Genomic DNA, 14953 nt, shown 5'->3' with positions numbered 1-14953 from the left:
TAAACGCTGTTAATTCTGTCAGCACTTTCGCCGTAGTTTGCACTGTTAGAACCGTTAGCTGCAGCTACTGGCTCAGCTGTTTCCATATTGAGAGCCATGTGGAGGCAAGCAATGTGCTCTGAATTGAGCTTGTATTGAGCAGTTTTAAAGCAAATTTGCTGTTGTCCAGTCTTTTTACTGATGTATGTGTTGCATTGTCTCTAAAAAAAACATTGGCCTATCCTTTCTAATGTAAAAAGATATCAAAATCAATGAAGAATAATTTAAATTTACTTGAACAACACTAACGTTTTTGTCTTAAACAGGTCTTTCTGACTGAAACTGGCCTGAAAAAGGTTCAAATAAGTGCAAAGTCACTATGAGGGCAAAAGCTCTCTTGTCCTGTTCTTGACAGTGCAGGTGAGAGCCTGTTTCCTACTCTGCCTACACATTTCAGAGTAAAAACTCATAGTCGATTGTGGTAAGGTCGCCAGATTTCTTGCAGTTATCATGAGCAAGAACTAAAAGGTGCATCTCCCTCGTTTCCATCCATCAGGGGCCACAGTGTTCCCAGGTACCTGAATGTAGCAGATGTTCGTAAATTGATATGAACCTTATGGAATCTGGCTGGTATCTGTACACAAGATTTTTGCATTGATGAAATGTCACTAACATATAAAGGTGTGAAAGTAGTGTGAAAATGTGTGAATTCTAATTATGTGTCCAAGATCTGGATATGAAATGTCATCATGACATGGACTGCTTGTGAGCTGACTTTCAAAGAAAAAGAGGATGACGCATGAACTTAGGTGTTGAAAGATGGTACCAAGAAATAAGGGTGAAAGAAAAGTTTCAGTGTGTGTGAGAGCTGGAAAATATCTGACCATTAGGTGATGTAAGTGACGTTGATTATTCTGCAACTTTGATTTCCAACTGTAGCTGTAAAAATACTGCAAAAACATTCAAATTAACAACGGTTCATAGGTTCAGGTCAAGACTTTAGAAAGAAAGTCTTTGGCTCAACACGTGAGACAATTTCACAAATTTGCAAGAATAGATTTCCTTGTCTCATGAATATAATAGAAGTAAGTGTCAATATCTTGAAACAAGACAGAGTGGGCAGAATGGGTCGTGATTCTAAAAAAAACACCTTACTTCTTGGCAGATTTTTTGTTGGTTATGTTGAAAAAAAAAAAAGATTGTGACAAGCTTGCAATCAAGTCATAGAAAATGACTTGTTAAAATTGATTATTGTTTTAGCAGTGTACTAACATCCCTTTACAAAAGCGTGATATGTTGACCTCACAAACGTGTCCTTCAGAGGACCAGAAGGCAGCTCTTGATTTCTCAAATGGATCAAGATTTCTAAGTTCATAACCACAATGTTGCCCTCAAACAGCCAAACCAGCCATACATTCCATGATATCACACAGTAGCTGAGATAACTAACTTACTTAGTGCAGTGCCTGTTCAAAACGGCCACATTGCTTGGCCTCTGGTGCGTTATAAGCCTGTTTGGGCTGGACATCTATTGATGCAAGATACACTATCAGAAAATAGACTCCCTATTTGTGTTGTTGGACCTAATTTAGTCCATCTAAATGACGATATATTTCAGCACTAGGCTATTTAGTTTGACATATTTTCCAGTATAACAATAGGATGGTCAATTTGAGAATTTATCAGCAGTCAGATAAATGTAATTTGAAAATCTGCAAGAAAGACTAGTTACGGTTGTAGCCATGCCATCAGTGCAAGGAGAAAAATTCTCATGTATAAAAAGATCTATTCGCTTAAATTTGTACTGAACGATATACTCCGTTAAAGGATAGGTTTACATTTTTTGTGAACTCATCTGAGTTGCATGTAAAAATGACTTCCATGTGAACAGTAAAAGGGCTTTTTTATCTCTGTAATGTGAGCCTATCCTTTTAATCTGTTTTTGTGTTGGATATATACAGATGCAAATTTGCTTCAACTAATCAAACTCATTAAGATGATGATGAATGTGTCCCCTATAATTAAATGAAAAAACAATTAAAATAGATCAAACAGTGGTGACCCTTCCACTGCCTGCTTCAAGAAGTATATTTACCAGGGATTTTCTATCCATTCATTTCCTGGAGTTTATTATGGCTGCATGTTAAACGAGGTAGGCCAGACGTACGTCACTACAGTCGAGTCTTCCAGTTCTTTCCGGGGACTCATGAGGCATTCCCAGGCCAGATGGACATGTAATCCCATCAGAATTTATTTTTCAATTTAGATGCAGGGGAATGTCCTGGAGACTTCCTGGTCAGATGCCAGGACCATTTCAAGAGATGGGTTGAAAGATGGAGAAATTTCAATGCAAATAGACGAACAAAAGTTGAAACTAAGTTACTGAAAAATATTGTTACAGAAATAGTTTTACCCATAGAAAGCATTACTGCAACCCACTTAAATCCCCTGATCTTCTGCATTATATAGTATCATAGACCCCCTCCAAATGTCCATAAGAGCCCTTACAGAACATTTTTGAGTTGTAACAGAAGCTAAAGCTACTGTAGTGCAACTGTTCAGGCATACTGTATGTCAGACATTTATTGTTTTTAGTTTTTGTTATTTTAATTCAATATTTTTTGTTTGAGCACAGAAAGTAGGGAAATTAGTTTCCATCTTCTTCATAATTCATGCCATTTTTTTGTCTTTGTGTATGTTTTGGAAGCAAACTGCTGAGAGCAGCATTGAGAGAGTGAGCAGCAAAACTCAACAGATAAATGTATCAAAAGTATTTAGGTTGTGTGGGCCTGTACGCCTGTGTGCATCTTATCCTGCAGTAGGATCAAGATAGCCAAGAGTGATAGAAGTATTCAGACCTGATACCACAAATTGGCTCACAGATAATGGTCCAATACTGTCAGGCATACGCAAAGACATAAATATATCACGCGGGACGGAAGTGGAACAATAGGTCCCAGCAGTCATGAGGCAGGCTTTTGATCAGGCAAGGAAGTCATAGCATGTCAGCTGGTCAAGTAGAATGTAGTTTTCAGCTGATGCAACAGACAGAGCCCATATCTGTATCTGTTTGTGATGTAGTATTGTAATCATTATTATTATTATTGTTATTATTATTAACAACCACAAGCAGGTACAGTGAAATTGTTAGTGTTTTCAGAAAAGCAGATTTATAAGGGGTGTCAAGCCCAGACATTCCAATGATCACGGCTTATTATATCCCAAATATGGTTTCACTCTGTCAAGTTGAATTCCATGCCTACAGTTTTGAGTTTTTTTCTGTGTCTCGTCCATAGGTCTGAAAATCCGATTTTTCTTTTTCTCTCTGCCATTGTTCTGCTTGCTGTGTTTTTTGGAGCAAAGACAAAATGTATACTTTGCCACAAGGTTAATTGCAATCAGACGCAAAACAGGAAAACGTGCACTCAGCAAGGACCTGTCTGCACCGTAATGTCATTAGCAGACGCGTTTTCTTTAGTTTTGAGGACTACCTGTGCAACGACGATAACCTGCACTATGTATAGAGGCAGAAGAACAGTATGTGCTTATATTTTGTTCAATTGGATTCTCCAAATCACAAATTGCAAAAAACAATGACAACACAAAATGTTTACCTGTTACTAGGATTTTTACCTTTGTTTCAAGAAAATAACTTTCATGTCTGTCCTCAATGCTAAACTTTTTGTTCTTTTATTGTGTTTGGGAAGCATCTTATTTGCTTGCCAGGCAAAGCAGAGAAAAAAAAAGAAGAAGAAAAACACCACACTCCGAAAGAATAATTAGACTCAAAATACGATGCAAAATACTACCTTCCAAGGCTACACTTTGTGACACTCCTCACACCATGGATTGTCGTCACCACTATCGGTTTCCATTGTATAACGAGCTGGCTTAACCCCCAAATTCAACATTGGTCTGACCTGGGTGCACAGGGGCCGGCGAGGCCTCTGAGATTTCGGCCGCTTCCTCCCTAGTTACCGCCGCTGGGCCGGTGGTGCCAATGGTTGGCCCTCCACTGTGTTGTTTTGGGCAGGAATCTGTGGCCTGCATGGGAGCAGAGGAAGAAACATGCTCACCTCTTGAGCATCCTGCGGGGTAACAGGCCTGGTTTGGAGCAGAGGTGGGTCTGGGCAGGGCCTAAGGTGGTTGCGATGGATGGTCCTTACTGGGTCGAATCCTGTATGCCGGACTGTCTGAAGAGATTGGATATGACAACAAATGGCTCTCTTACCCACCTAGGGGTCAGTTTGCCCTGGGCCTGCCAGCAAAAGTTCTTCATCATCTCTCAAGGCAGCAGTGTTTTTTTTTATCTCTGCTGGTCTTGGGTCTGTCTTGACCTTTGCTGGCTTAGGGGCTCCCATCAACATATCTACATGAAGACGGGCGTGCCTGCCAAACATTACAAAGAAGGGAGAGAGGCCAGTAGGTCAACAGGGTCAGCAGAGTATGATTGAACCTCTCCGCTGAGCTGTTCCCTTGGGGGTGGTATAGGGTCGTACGACTCTTCCTGGCTTCGTACATCTGGCATAGCTGATTCAAAAGCTGCTCCCAGGTCTGAATGTATCCTGTTCGAGCAGCCAAATGGCTGGATGATGTGTGCCCCAAATACTTTGGCTGTCATACCAGCCATCTGGTCCCTTGTTGGTATGGCCCACGCAAACCTGAAAAACGCATCCACTGCAACCAAGATATAGGGGTACACATCTCCAAGCTGCCCCAATGACAGATATTCCACAGCTACCAATTCAAGTGGGTAAGAGGTGGACATAGGAGTTAGGGGCGTCCTTACCTCCCGATGAGATTTCTGGTGCAGGCAGTGGCCACAGTTGGTTGACCATTGACGGACGTCGTCCCCCTGCCCTGGCCAGTAAAACCTGCTCTGCAACACAGATATAGTCTTTGTGCCAGCCAAATTGCCAACAGCTTCATGGTACTGTTTCCAAACCAATTTTCTCCACCCTGGGGGAACTACAATTTACTCAAGTAGTTCAGTGTCCTTGTCCTTTACAGTCTTTAATAGAACACTTCACTAGACACTAAACTTGGCCCAAGACCTGGCATAGGTCCACAAAACAACTTCACTCTGTGTTCCTGAGTGTGTTCTGAAATCTGTTTACCATCCAGTAACAGTGCTTTCTCCACATTTAATGTGGAATCCTCCTGCTGGCCAAGGCTCCAACTGCTCCTGGCACTCTGCATCTTCTGTTGCGACGGCCATGGTGGCAACAGCCTCTGGTGGTCTCCGTGACAAGGCGTCTGCGTTGACATTTCTTTCCCTGGGCGATATTTAAGGACATTGTTAAAGTTTGCCATCCACCTTTGCTCAGCTGCCCCAAGATTTGCCGCATTCCTATGCACCAGTGGGTTATTATTGGTAAACCCAGTAGCCTCAGAGCCCCACAGATAGACTTTATAGTTTTCTGTTACGGCCCATTTAAGGGCCAGCAGTTCCAATTCAAACGAACTGTAGTTCTTGTCATTTTGCTCATTAGGGCTTAGGGATTGGCTAGCATAAGCTATTACACGTTCTTTTTCCTCCTGCAACTGGGAAAGGACTGCCCTCAAACACTAAAAACCAGCATCAGTGGACACACTGAATGATCTGTTCAAGCCAAAATAGGAGCACTCACCAACTTGCACTTCAAGGCTTCGAAGGCTCCTTGGCACTCGGAGTCCCACTCTACAGTCTTTGAACCCAACTGTTTAGCTCCTTTGTGTCAACACATGCAAAGGGGTAGCAACTTTTGCAAATGCAGGAATAAAGCATCTATAGTAGCCCACAAAACTAAGGAAGGAACATGGCGTACAGTAGTGGTTATGGCCAATCCATCACAGCTTTGACTTCAGGGTCAGGAGACACTCCCTGTTGGCTCACTCGCTGTCCCAAGTAATGCAGCTCAGTTTGAAACAGCTTGCACTTCTTTGGTTGCAATGTTAGTCATGACCACGACCTTCAAGTTTCTGAAACACTCGTTCTAGGTGAGCAAGATGTTCGTCAAAAGTTTTTGAGCACACAATGATATCATCTAGGTAGATTAAGAGGGAATAATTTACCTGTGAACCCAAACATCGCTGCATCAGCCGTTAGAACGTGACTGGCGCCTTGCATAGTCTAATGCGCCAACCACACATCCGAACCATGGGGCCCCTCCCATGATTGTGTGATTCGTCTCAGGTGTGTTTGAGGAGTGTGTTATTTGCCTGCCAGGCAAAACAGAGAAAAAAAACAACAAAAGAAAAACACCACATTTTTGAGTAATTAAACTCAAAATAACATGCAGAATACTACCTTCCTGGCTACACTTTGTGACACATCCTCTACACATCTCGTCATTAGAGGGCAGAGAGAGAGTTGTGGGTCCATGCAATGATCAAGATTGTGCTTGATCAGAGTTTTCTAGCAGCTCGCTCACTAAAGCACTCATGGTGATTCAACAGTCTGTTTTAGACTGCAACACATTTACTTCACTTACATTAACTTTTCACAAATGACACTTATCAATTTTTCATCCAATTGCCTCCAAGAAAGCTTAGAAGTGGTTTTCCAAAAATGTCAAACTATTTCTTTAAATAATTTTTTTCTGGTTCAATTGAATCAATTTAATAAAAAGTCATATATCGGAGAGCACGCTCTTGAATTTACCACGACGCTCAGAGAAAGTACAAATTAAATGTGACAATGCTGCATGATCAATGTTCTGTGGAATATGTATAATGAATACATGGAGGTGAATAAAGATATAGACTTTGCATGGTTTACTAAAATAAAATAAAGCCATTGGCAGCTTATCATATTTCCAATTTCAATTTTAGGGACTTTTATGATTTAATTTGGACAAAGATTGGAGCTTCTGTTTTCAGTGACTTTCCATTTTCTCACCTAAACAAACCCTGTAAAGCTTTGGTAAGAAAGAAATATTAACAGGCCAGATCTAACTCACCAGCTGCCTATTGACGATGCCTGTTCCAGGGACACAGGAACTTGTTACATCTGATGTCTGGGTGCTGTGAATTTTTATCTTTCCACTCTTCACTATTTGGTTCCATGTAATGTGAGCCATGTGGGAATGTAAGCTTTTGTATTTCAATATGCTCATTGGAAGTCTTAAATAGTATATAAAAATATTAGCAGCTGCAAAGGATATACGAACAAGAAGGTAGGTTTGTTTCTGCCACAGCGGCACACATAATCACAATCTTTTCTACCTCAGTGGCTCATATGGGGATCATTCTTTGGTGAAGCAATCTTCTTTAAACTTCATTATGTTTCAATTTTACTGCAAAGAAGAAATGTTTTAGTCTCTCATTAATCCACATAAAAAGAGCATGCATGTACTATCACTCACTAGCAGTTCACATGCTTGATTGATTAATAATTTAAAGAGAAAATAATCCATGTTTCTATGTTGACAATGGATCACAATACTATACTTGAATGTTGATGGCTGAATCAAAGATGACCTGTGTTCAGACGGAACAAAGGGTGCGTGATGCAGGAGTTTTGAGATCAACTTTGAATGTGTATGTCTGCGTTTAAAACCAATTCACATACTTGATAGTAACATATGTCAAATTATGCACCGGGTTAGAAGAGTTATTGTTCATGCAAATGTCTGTGTGAAGCATAACGGAAACATCAATTGTGGCAAAGCCAGCTACCCAAATATCCTGTCTAAAATGATATCACTATAATGAAACTCAGTGAATAGCATTAAATCAATACATATACATTGACAGAAGTAGAATTTAAACAGACTTGCATAGCCATGTGCCATTACAGTGCGAATGCTATGATAAGCTAGGCTAAGTTACGTTTTCAAATCCTCGGAGGGAAAAGGATTCGCTGAAATAAGTTTATACTCTCCGCAGTGAAGCCAATCACGGCCTGTGCACGAAGGTCGCACACCTCTCAATTTTAGTAACTAGGTACTCGCTTTACAGGGCTTGTACAAAGGCAATAAAGTAGTCCATGCATATGAGAGATTAGTTTAAACTTAATTAAAATTCTTCCTCATGGTTGTTCATAGTGTCATGTCGGTAACATTTGTTGTCTTCTTGCTTCTTCACAGTACATTTTGTTTGTACGCCCTCTGCTGTTTTGGAGAATAATGCAACAGCGGATCGAGCAAAAACACCTTTGTGCATGCTCGTAGCTCGTGTCCATGGATTTTCACACTAAGAGTGAAAATGTAAGGATCCTGGGAAACTGAGTTAAATGGCTCTGTTGCCATTTTGAAAGGTGAGTCCCATTAATATATAATGATGTGTTTGTGCATACTGTGCATTGTTTTGTTTGCTTGTTCATGCATTAGAGATTGTGTTGCCTTTATAAGATCCAAAGCAGGTGCAGAGAAATGACAAACAAATGTGAAAACCAGCTTCATGTAACCTTGTTAGCAGTAATGTGAGGCACTGTGAAAATGTGTGTATGTGCTGTGGGTGTATGCGTTTGTGTTGTATGACGCAGATCATCAATTGTGAGAGGCAACTTCCAGCAATCTTGTGGAGAAAGAAAGGAGAGGAGCAGTCCTTCTTGTGGTTGCAGTTACAAAATAAGTCTGGAATGTAAAGCTCTCTCTTAATCGTAAATGTGCAGTTGATTAAGCTACTGTGTTTAATAAATGCCACTGTGTTGCAAAAACAACAAAACGTTTGTCTCATCATTCCATATTTTACAAGGCTCGTTCACAATTATTCCCTCTCAGCCCCTTTGCATTTCTTTGCCTCATGATTCCTTTATTAACAGCATCTCATCAAACACACAAATGCCTAGAGGTCTTTGGGAAAGCCTTGCTTAACTGTGCTGGCAGAAATATGTGCGCAAGAGAGATCCAGTGACGTGATTCAACCCTCTGATGTCTCTCATGGAGGACATCGGCTGAGAAATTATTAATTAGTTTTGCACAAGAGTGGTAGGCAGGAAATACTATCAGCTATACTTAGGGCTGTAATATTTGGCTCCTATAGACGGATATGGTTTCTCTCAATGGACAGGAGGTCTTGTTTACAACTTTTAGATTTAAACTGTACATTACTGTACATTGTATTACCATAATGGCTTACAGTAATGTTATTATTTACATACCACTGGAACTTGAGAATGTGGTAGATAAATTAATACTGCATGATAAAAGTATTGAAGTTAAATAAGTAGGTCACCAATAGACACATACAACTATATTAACTGTTATCTTACATTGTGTCAATAAATTACTCCAACACAAATAATTTTAATATTTTTGCATCTGGTTTCATTAAAAAGGATGAATAACATGCAGCAGTTGTGAAGGAATATTGACATTACCATGCGAGACAGCACCTTCCCTGGTTCTGACTTGTCTTCAGTCTTGTCACCTTCTGAACTTACTGCAGTTATTCATTGTAACTTTACCAGGTAGAGATAGACAGGGGGAGGTGTATGATTGGTGCCAACACTGAAAGTCTACCTTGGTACAAAAAAACTTGCCTTGAACTGAACTGATGATTGATGGCAAAAGTGCAGCATTCAATGCTTTACTTTTTGCACATAACTAAACCCTTGTACAGTCCCTGAAACTTTACTGAACTTTACTTTACTTACTAAAATAACTAGTGACGTGCCTGTTGAAAACATGCCTATTCAGAACGGGCCTGTGGTGTTACTGCTTGCACTTTCTTGAGAACCACTCATACTAACAACTTCATACTCAACACTTCGCTTTCTTGGGTCCTCAGCAATACACATGCCATGACAAAGTTGCATTATACACCCAAGTCTTGGCTAGTCACAGTCAGAAACACAGGTAAAATACACTGGTTCACGTAAAAAACCCACCAAGGCCAGACTTTACGGTTAGGTAGGCAACTGCCTGGGACACCAAACTAAAAGCAACCCAAATAGATATAGATGTATTATGATGTAAATATATGAAAAATACTGAATTATCTTATGTTTCTAGCTCATTATACCCCAAAATAACTTACAAATGACCCCAAAAGCACATCAAAAACATGCAACTTAACCCTATAGCTACTTACTGTTTACTTCTACTTCAGAGGAAAATATTGTAGTGCTACACTAACCTGACAGAGAAATGTTACTGGTTACGTTGCATTTTCAGAACTTACTCGCAAAATAACAATAAAGTATGATGCATTATTGTTTATCAAATTATTCAGCATCATAGAATTGAAAGCTCCACCCTCAACAGACGTTAAAGCTACTACAAGGAACTGTCATTTTGTGTTGATTTTGGTGGTCCCTGTTGGTAGTGTTTCTGAGCACAAGAATCCCTTTGGAAAACCTTTCATTTTACTGCAGCAGGGTCTGACAGTCTGTCCCGCTAAGTCATGGTTCTGGTTTTCCCCTGCCTCCCTTCCCTCCCGCGGGCCCAGCAATATGGCCTGGGCCTCCAGCAGTGTTGTGTCTGCATTGGCTCCCAGCGGAACAGCGAGGTGAAAAAGTTTTGAGTATTTCTTCTCCCACTGCCAATACCAATATTCCCAGTTAGAGAAAGGATGAAAAGTAAAGCGAGACGGTGTTTGCCTAGGGCCCTCAAATCACTAAATCCGGCCCTGAAAAACACACCCAAGTCGCAGTTACTCGCGGTCAGGAACGTTGATGAAATACACTTACTAGAGGTCATTTCCAAATAGGCATATTATTCACTTGCTTTGACATAAGCACCGTAGTTATAAAGTAGAGCATGGATTTAAATTAGCGTTGATATTTTGCCAACAGGAACGTTTTAACTTGCTTACACAGTTTGAGTTGCAATGGCAGAGTGGCGCTATTCCTGTCGGCTATCTGGTCGTGAAGAAAAGTTTGGTTGCAACATTGTCAAGCATCCATATAGTGTTGGCAGGCTATATCCAGGATCCAGCACCAAAAGTGAATAGCAGTTAATGAGCCGCTGTCTGCCCACTGTAGAGTCAGATGACATGCTAGACTAGGCTCCGCCCCCGCTGCTGAACACAGCCCTTTTCCCTTGTTTATTCCAATTTTATTAATATTGAACGTGTTGCATGTCCAAATTGCGCCAAATTCTGCCACTGCATGTCTTTGGAACCCCAACAATACACCCACCAAGTGTGAAGTAGATTGGTTTAAAGATTCTCGAGATATGCGAAGGACACACCCACATACACAAACAGAGAGAGATTCTTTATATTAAGATATCCATCCATCTATTATCCAAACACTTATTCTGTTCAGGGTGACAGGTTCTGGGGCCTATCTCATAATAAATTGAAGAAGTGGCCCACATCCTGGACAAATGGCCAGTGTGTGATGTCACAAAGCATCAAGCCATAGAAGACCTCAACAGATGATCTAAATTTTCCAGTTCACCCAATCTAAATGTCTTCAGTCTGCTGGAGGAAACACACACATGAAAAATCCAAAGAGAAAAGTCCCAGCCTGCTGGCATATTTGAACACAAAACCTTCTTTCTGCAAGGCGACAGGGATAACTGCTGAGCCATCATTAACATAATGTGTTTATCATAAAGGTTAAATTGCATTAAGCAGCCAAGCCGAACTGACACATTGTGCGTAGTTAGAACAATTTGCAAATGAACAGAGATTCAGAGCTCAATTTCAGTCTACAGAAATATTATTATGCAGTGACGGGCTGCTTATTAGCAGATGAATTATATCAAATTAGCCACTTCAAACACATTTCAATGCTCCTAATTAAATTAAATTGAGTTTGGCTGGACTGTGTTGCCTCTTGCTTGTCAGTAGAAATCCAACGCCATTTTTAGATAGAAATATGGAATGCAGCTTATAAAACATGAATCTTTTCCAGGCAAATACTCTCTACATAATGTATGTGTAATCTATACATTACTGCTGCCAGGAATTCACACGGACGCACACACACACACACACACACACACACACACACACACACACACGAGTCTGTATTCCTATATTTTGTTTACTGAAAGTGCTTTAACAGCAGCGTATAAATAGGCTCAGAGGAGTCAGATTTAAACAGCTCCTTTACAAGAATGCTTACAGTGCTATGCTTTGTTCAAACGTTCATGTACTTTTATTCATCTTCACATCATTAGCCAGCTGTTCAAAGTGAGCATGACTGACGCACAGTGATGTGCAAACAGCGCATGAATTGGTTGATTGCTATATTAATAGTAACATGTTTTAGGGATTGTGTCCACGTGTTTGGAGGGTGTGGTGACTCATATCTTGTTGACATGGAGACCAAAATAGCAGCCAAATGGAAGAGGACATTCAGTCTACCCTTGAGACTTTGCACGATGGTGAAGAAAACGGGGAGAGAAAGATAGAATGAGAGGAGTGACAGAAGGAGAGAGGAGAGGAGAGGAGGACTATGAAGGTTTGAGTTGTATAAGCCAACGGTGAGTCACACTCACTGTTTGAATCTTGAGAACTAATAGAAAATCGTTTGTTTTCTCTCACTAGGGAGTGGGTTAACTCTGCAAGGACAAAAAAGGAAATAGGTTGATTTGAGAAACAAGAAGGAGTTGTCTTATGCAATGCATGTCAGGTCATTGCAGAGTGGCACGATGATTTGGTATACCAAGTGCATTAAATGCACTTGCAGGAGGTCAGATGAGGTTCTGAGTGGTAGGAATTTTACAGCTATGATGTGTCATAACACAGCAATGTGTCAATACTGCAACAGATTTTGCCACGAGGGTGAACTCTAATTGTGTCATTTACAGGTCAGAGGCAAAACAATTTTTACTCTATGGATGGCAATGTCGTCCTGACGGTCAATTGGTTGTTCCACCACTATGGTCCAGACTGAAATATGGCTATGTCCTCTTAATCTGTTCAAATGCATTTGATCAGATTTTCCAAGTTTTCAGGATATGTTCCCAACCTGGGGATTCAGCAACCCCCCACAAGGGGTCCCAAAATGAATCCAAGGTCACATGATTTAATTACCATGGTCGATAATGGGAACAAAACTGTACTACAAATCTTCTTTTTAGTCTTTTTCTTTTCTTTCGACTTCTCTCTCATATTTGCTGTTTTTCTTGTGTATCTGAAAAAAGAAAGTTATCCATTTGAACTGATCACAACTCATAGACATTAAAGCAAGTAGATATTGATTCATATGAAGGGGTCACAAGCTGAAAAGATTGGGAATAACACCACTCTATAATATAAAGTGGATTCTTGCTTTTTTTTGGTATCATTTGCACACACGAGCGGGTGGTAACACAATCCACAGTTCTGTGTTTGTTTGGTGTTGTTCCACTGATTAACATAACGCACTAAAAAACGCAGCAATGCACCAACAAAGACAGAAAAAGGTGCCTGCAAGCAAATAAACAACAGTGCCCCCGCTCCCCCCATCTGCCCCCCTCAAAGGAGTCAACTTAGGGTAAACACTGAACACGGATGTAAACAATGCAGAATTTTAAGTATTCTTAAAAGCATCGGCTTTGCAAATGTTTTAGAAGAAAGAAAATATGTGTGACAAGTTTGTTAGGCAAAAAAGATACCTATGATGCATTTTGGTGAGTAACTAAATGTAAACATAAATTTGTTTGTCTACAAGAAAATTCCACATGGTTGTAGTCACCAAACTTATCGAGTTTTTAGTTTGTACTATGTGGTTTACACTTTCTCTGGGATTTCATTTGAGCTTTGCCAATCCTGGTCTGGATTGGCTGGTCTGATCCAAGATACGTTGTTTATCCAGCAGGATCACATCACAATTAGTCACCAAATTTAGAAGTGCCACAAAATATTTTACACATAATCTTTGGTTCATACTATATTTACACAATGTAACCTAGCATGTAATTGCAAAAATAACAACATTACAGATCATCCAAAAACCTTATATATAGCATTTAAATTTACACAATATGAATCTTAATGTGAGACTAATCTATGAAATCTCTGCATCTTCCCCAGAAGAAACAGGAAATCCTCCACGATTTCAGCTTCACAACGTATATTTGACCAGTTTATTACTCAGCTTTTGTTTCAATTAATTCCATCCATCAATAGAAAACAACTGACTAAGATGGCATTTGCTTTGTCAATAATTTCATCCCAAACATGTATCAAATTTGCAACCTTTTAACTGATTTTCATTCCCCACCCCCTACTCACTGCACTGGTCAAATTGCACCACTGTTTCTTTTCATTGTCTTTAACCAGTAGATGTTGTGGGCGCACAAAAGGAAAGCAGCATGGTTTTCTGGTGCTCCATCAATTGCAAATGTAGCCCTACAATGAACAGGCAGAATAAGCCAAACCTCGCCATCAGCAGGACTTTCAGATTGAGAGGTTGAAAATTAATCTGACAGCATGCTTTCAAAAGACAGCCTGGAGCTACGCGGGCTAATATGTGTTACTATGTTTCTCTTGCCTCTGTGGTTTTCAATTATTATGTTTTGGGTCTGTTTGGGCAGAGTTTCACACTGGGCTGCTCTTTGTGGTTAAAAAGGCCCATTTGATTTATCATCAACTGTTTGTTTTTTTCTAGTTGTATACTATGAATATTTACTGATAACAACGTGTAAATGTTTTATTGCCGAGGAATGTGTCAAAGCTGATTTATTTCAAAGCACAGATACTTAACTGTAAAAACAAAAACACTTCTCAACTCAAATAACAGCAAGGTGCCATGTAGTGTTAAAAAGACAAATTAATAATTACAACTGATGGTCTGGTTGATTAATCTATTAGGTGGTTGACAGAAATCTAATTGGCAACCACTTTGTTAATCGATTAAGTCCTCTTTTAAGAAAAAGTGCAGAAAATTCACTTCTTCAGACTGCTGAAATGTTAACAATTGCTGGGTTTTTTTGGATAGTAAATTCATGTTTTGGGGTTTTGGAGTTTTCTGACATTTTATAGATCAAACTATTAATCTAATTGAATAGCTGTGAATCATTTAATCATCAGTTGCTGCCATATTATTAAACTGCTATTAAAGACTCTAATTATTGTTTTGTTAAGCATTGTATGCCCTTCATTATCTATA

The sequence above is a fragment of the Cebidichthys violaceus genome, unplaced genomic scaffold (assembly GCF_023349555.1).
Source record: "Cebidichthys violaceus isolate CVI_PGR_0920_01 unplaced genomic scaffold, fCebVio1.0.p SCAF_5, whole genome shotgun sequence".
NCBI classification, from domain to species: Eukaryota; Metazoa; Chordata; class Actinopteri; order Perciformes; family Stichaeidae; genus Cebidichthys; species Cebidichthys violaceus.
This window is presented reverse-complemented; position numbering follows the sequence as displayed.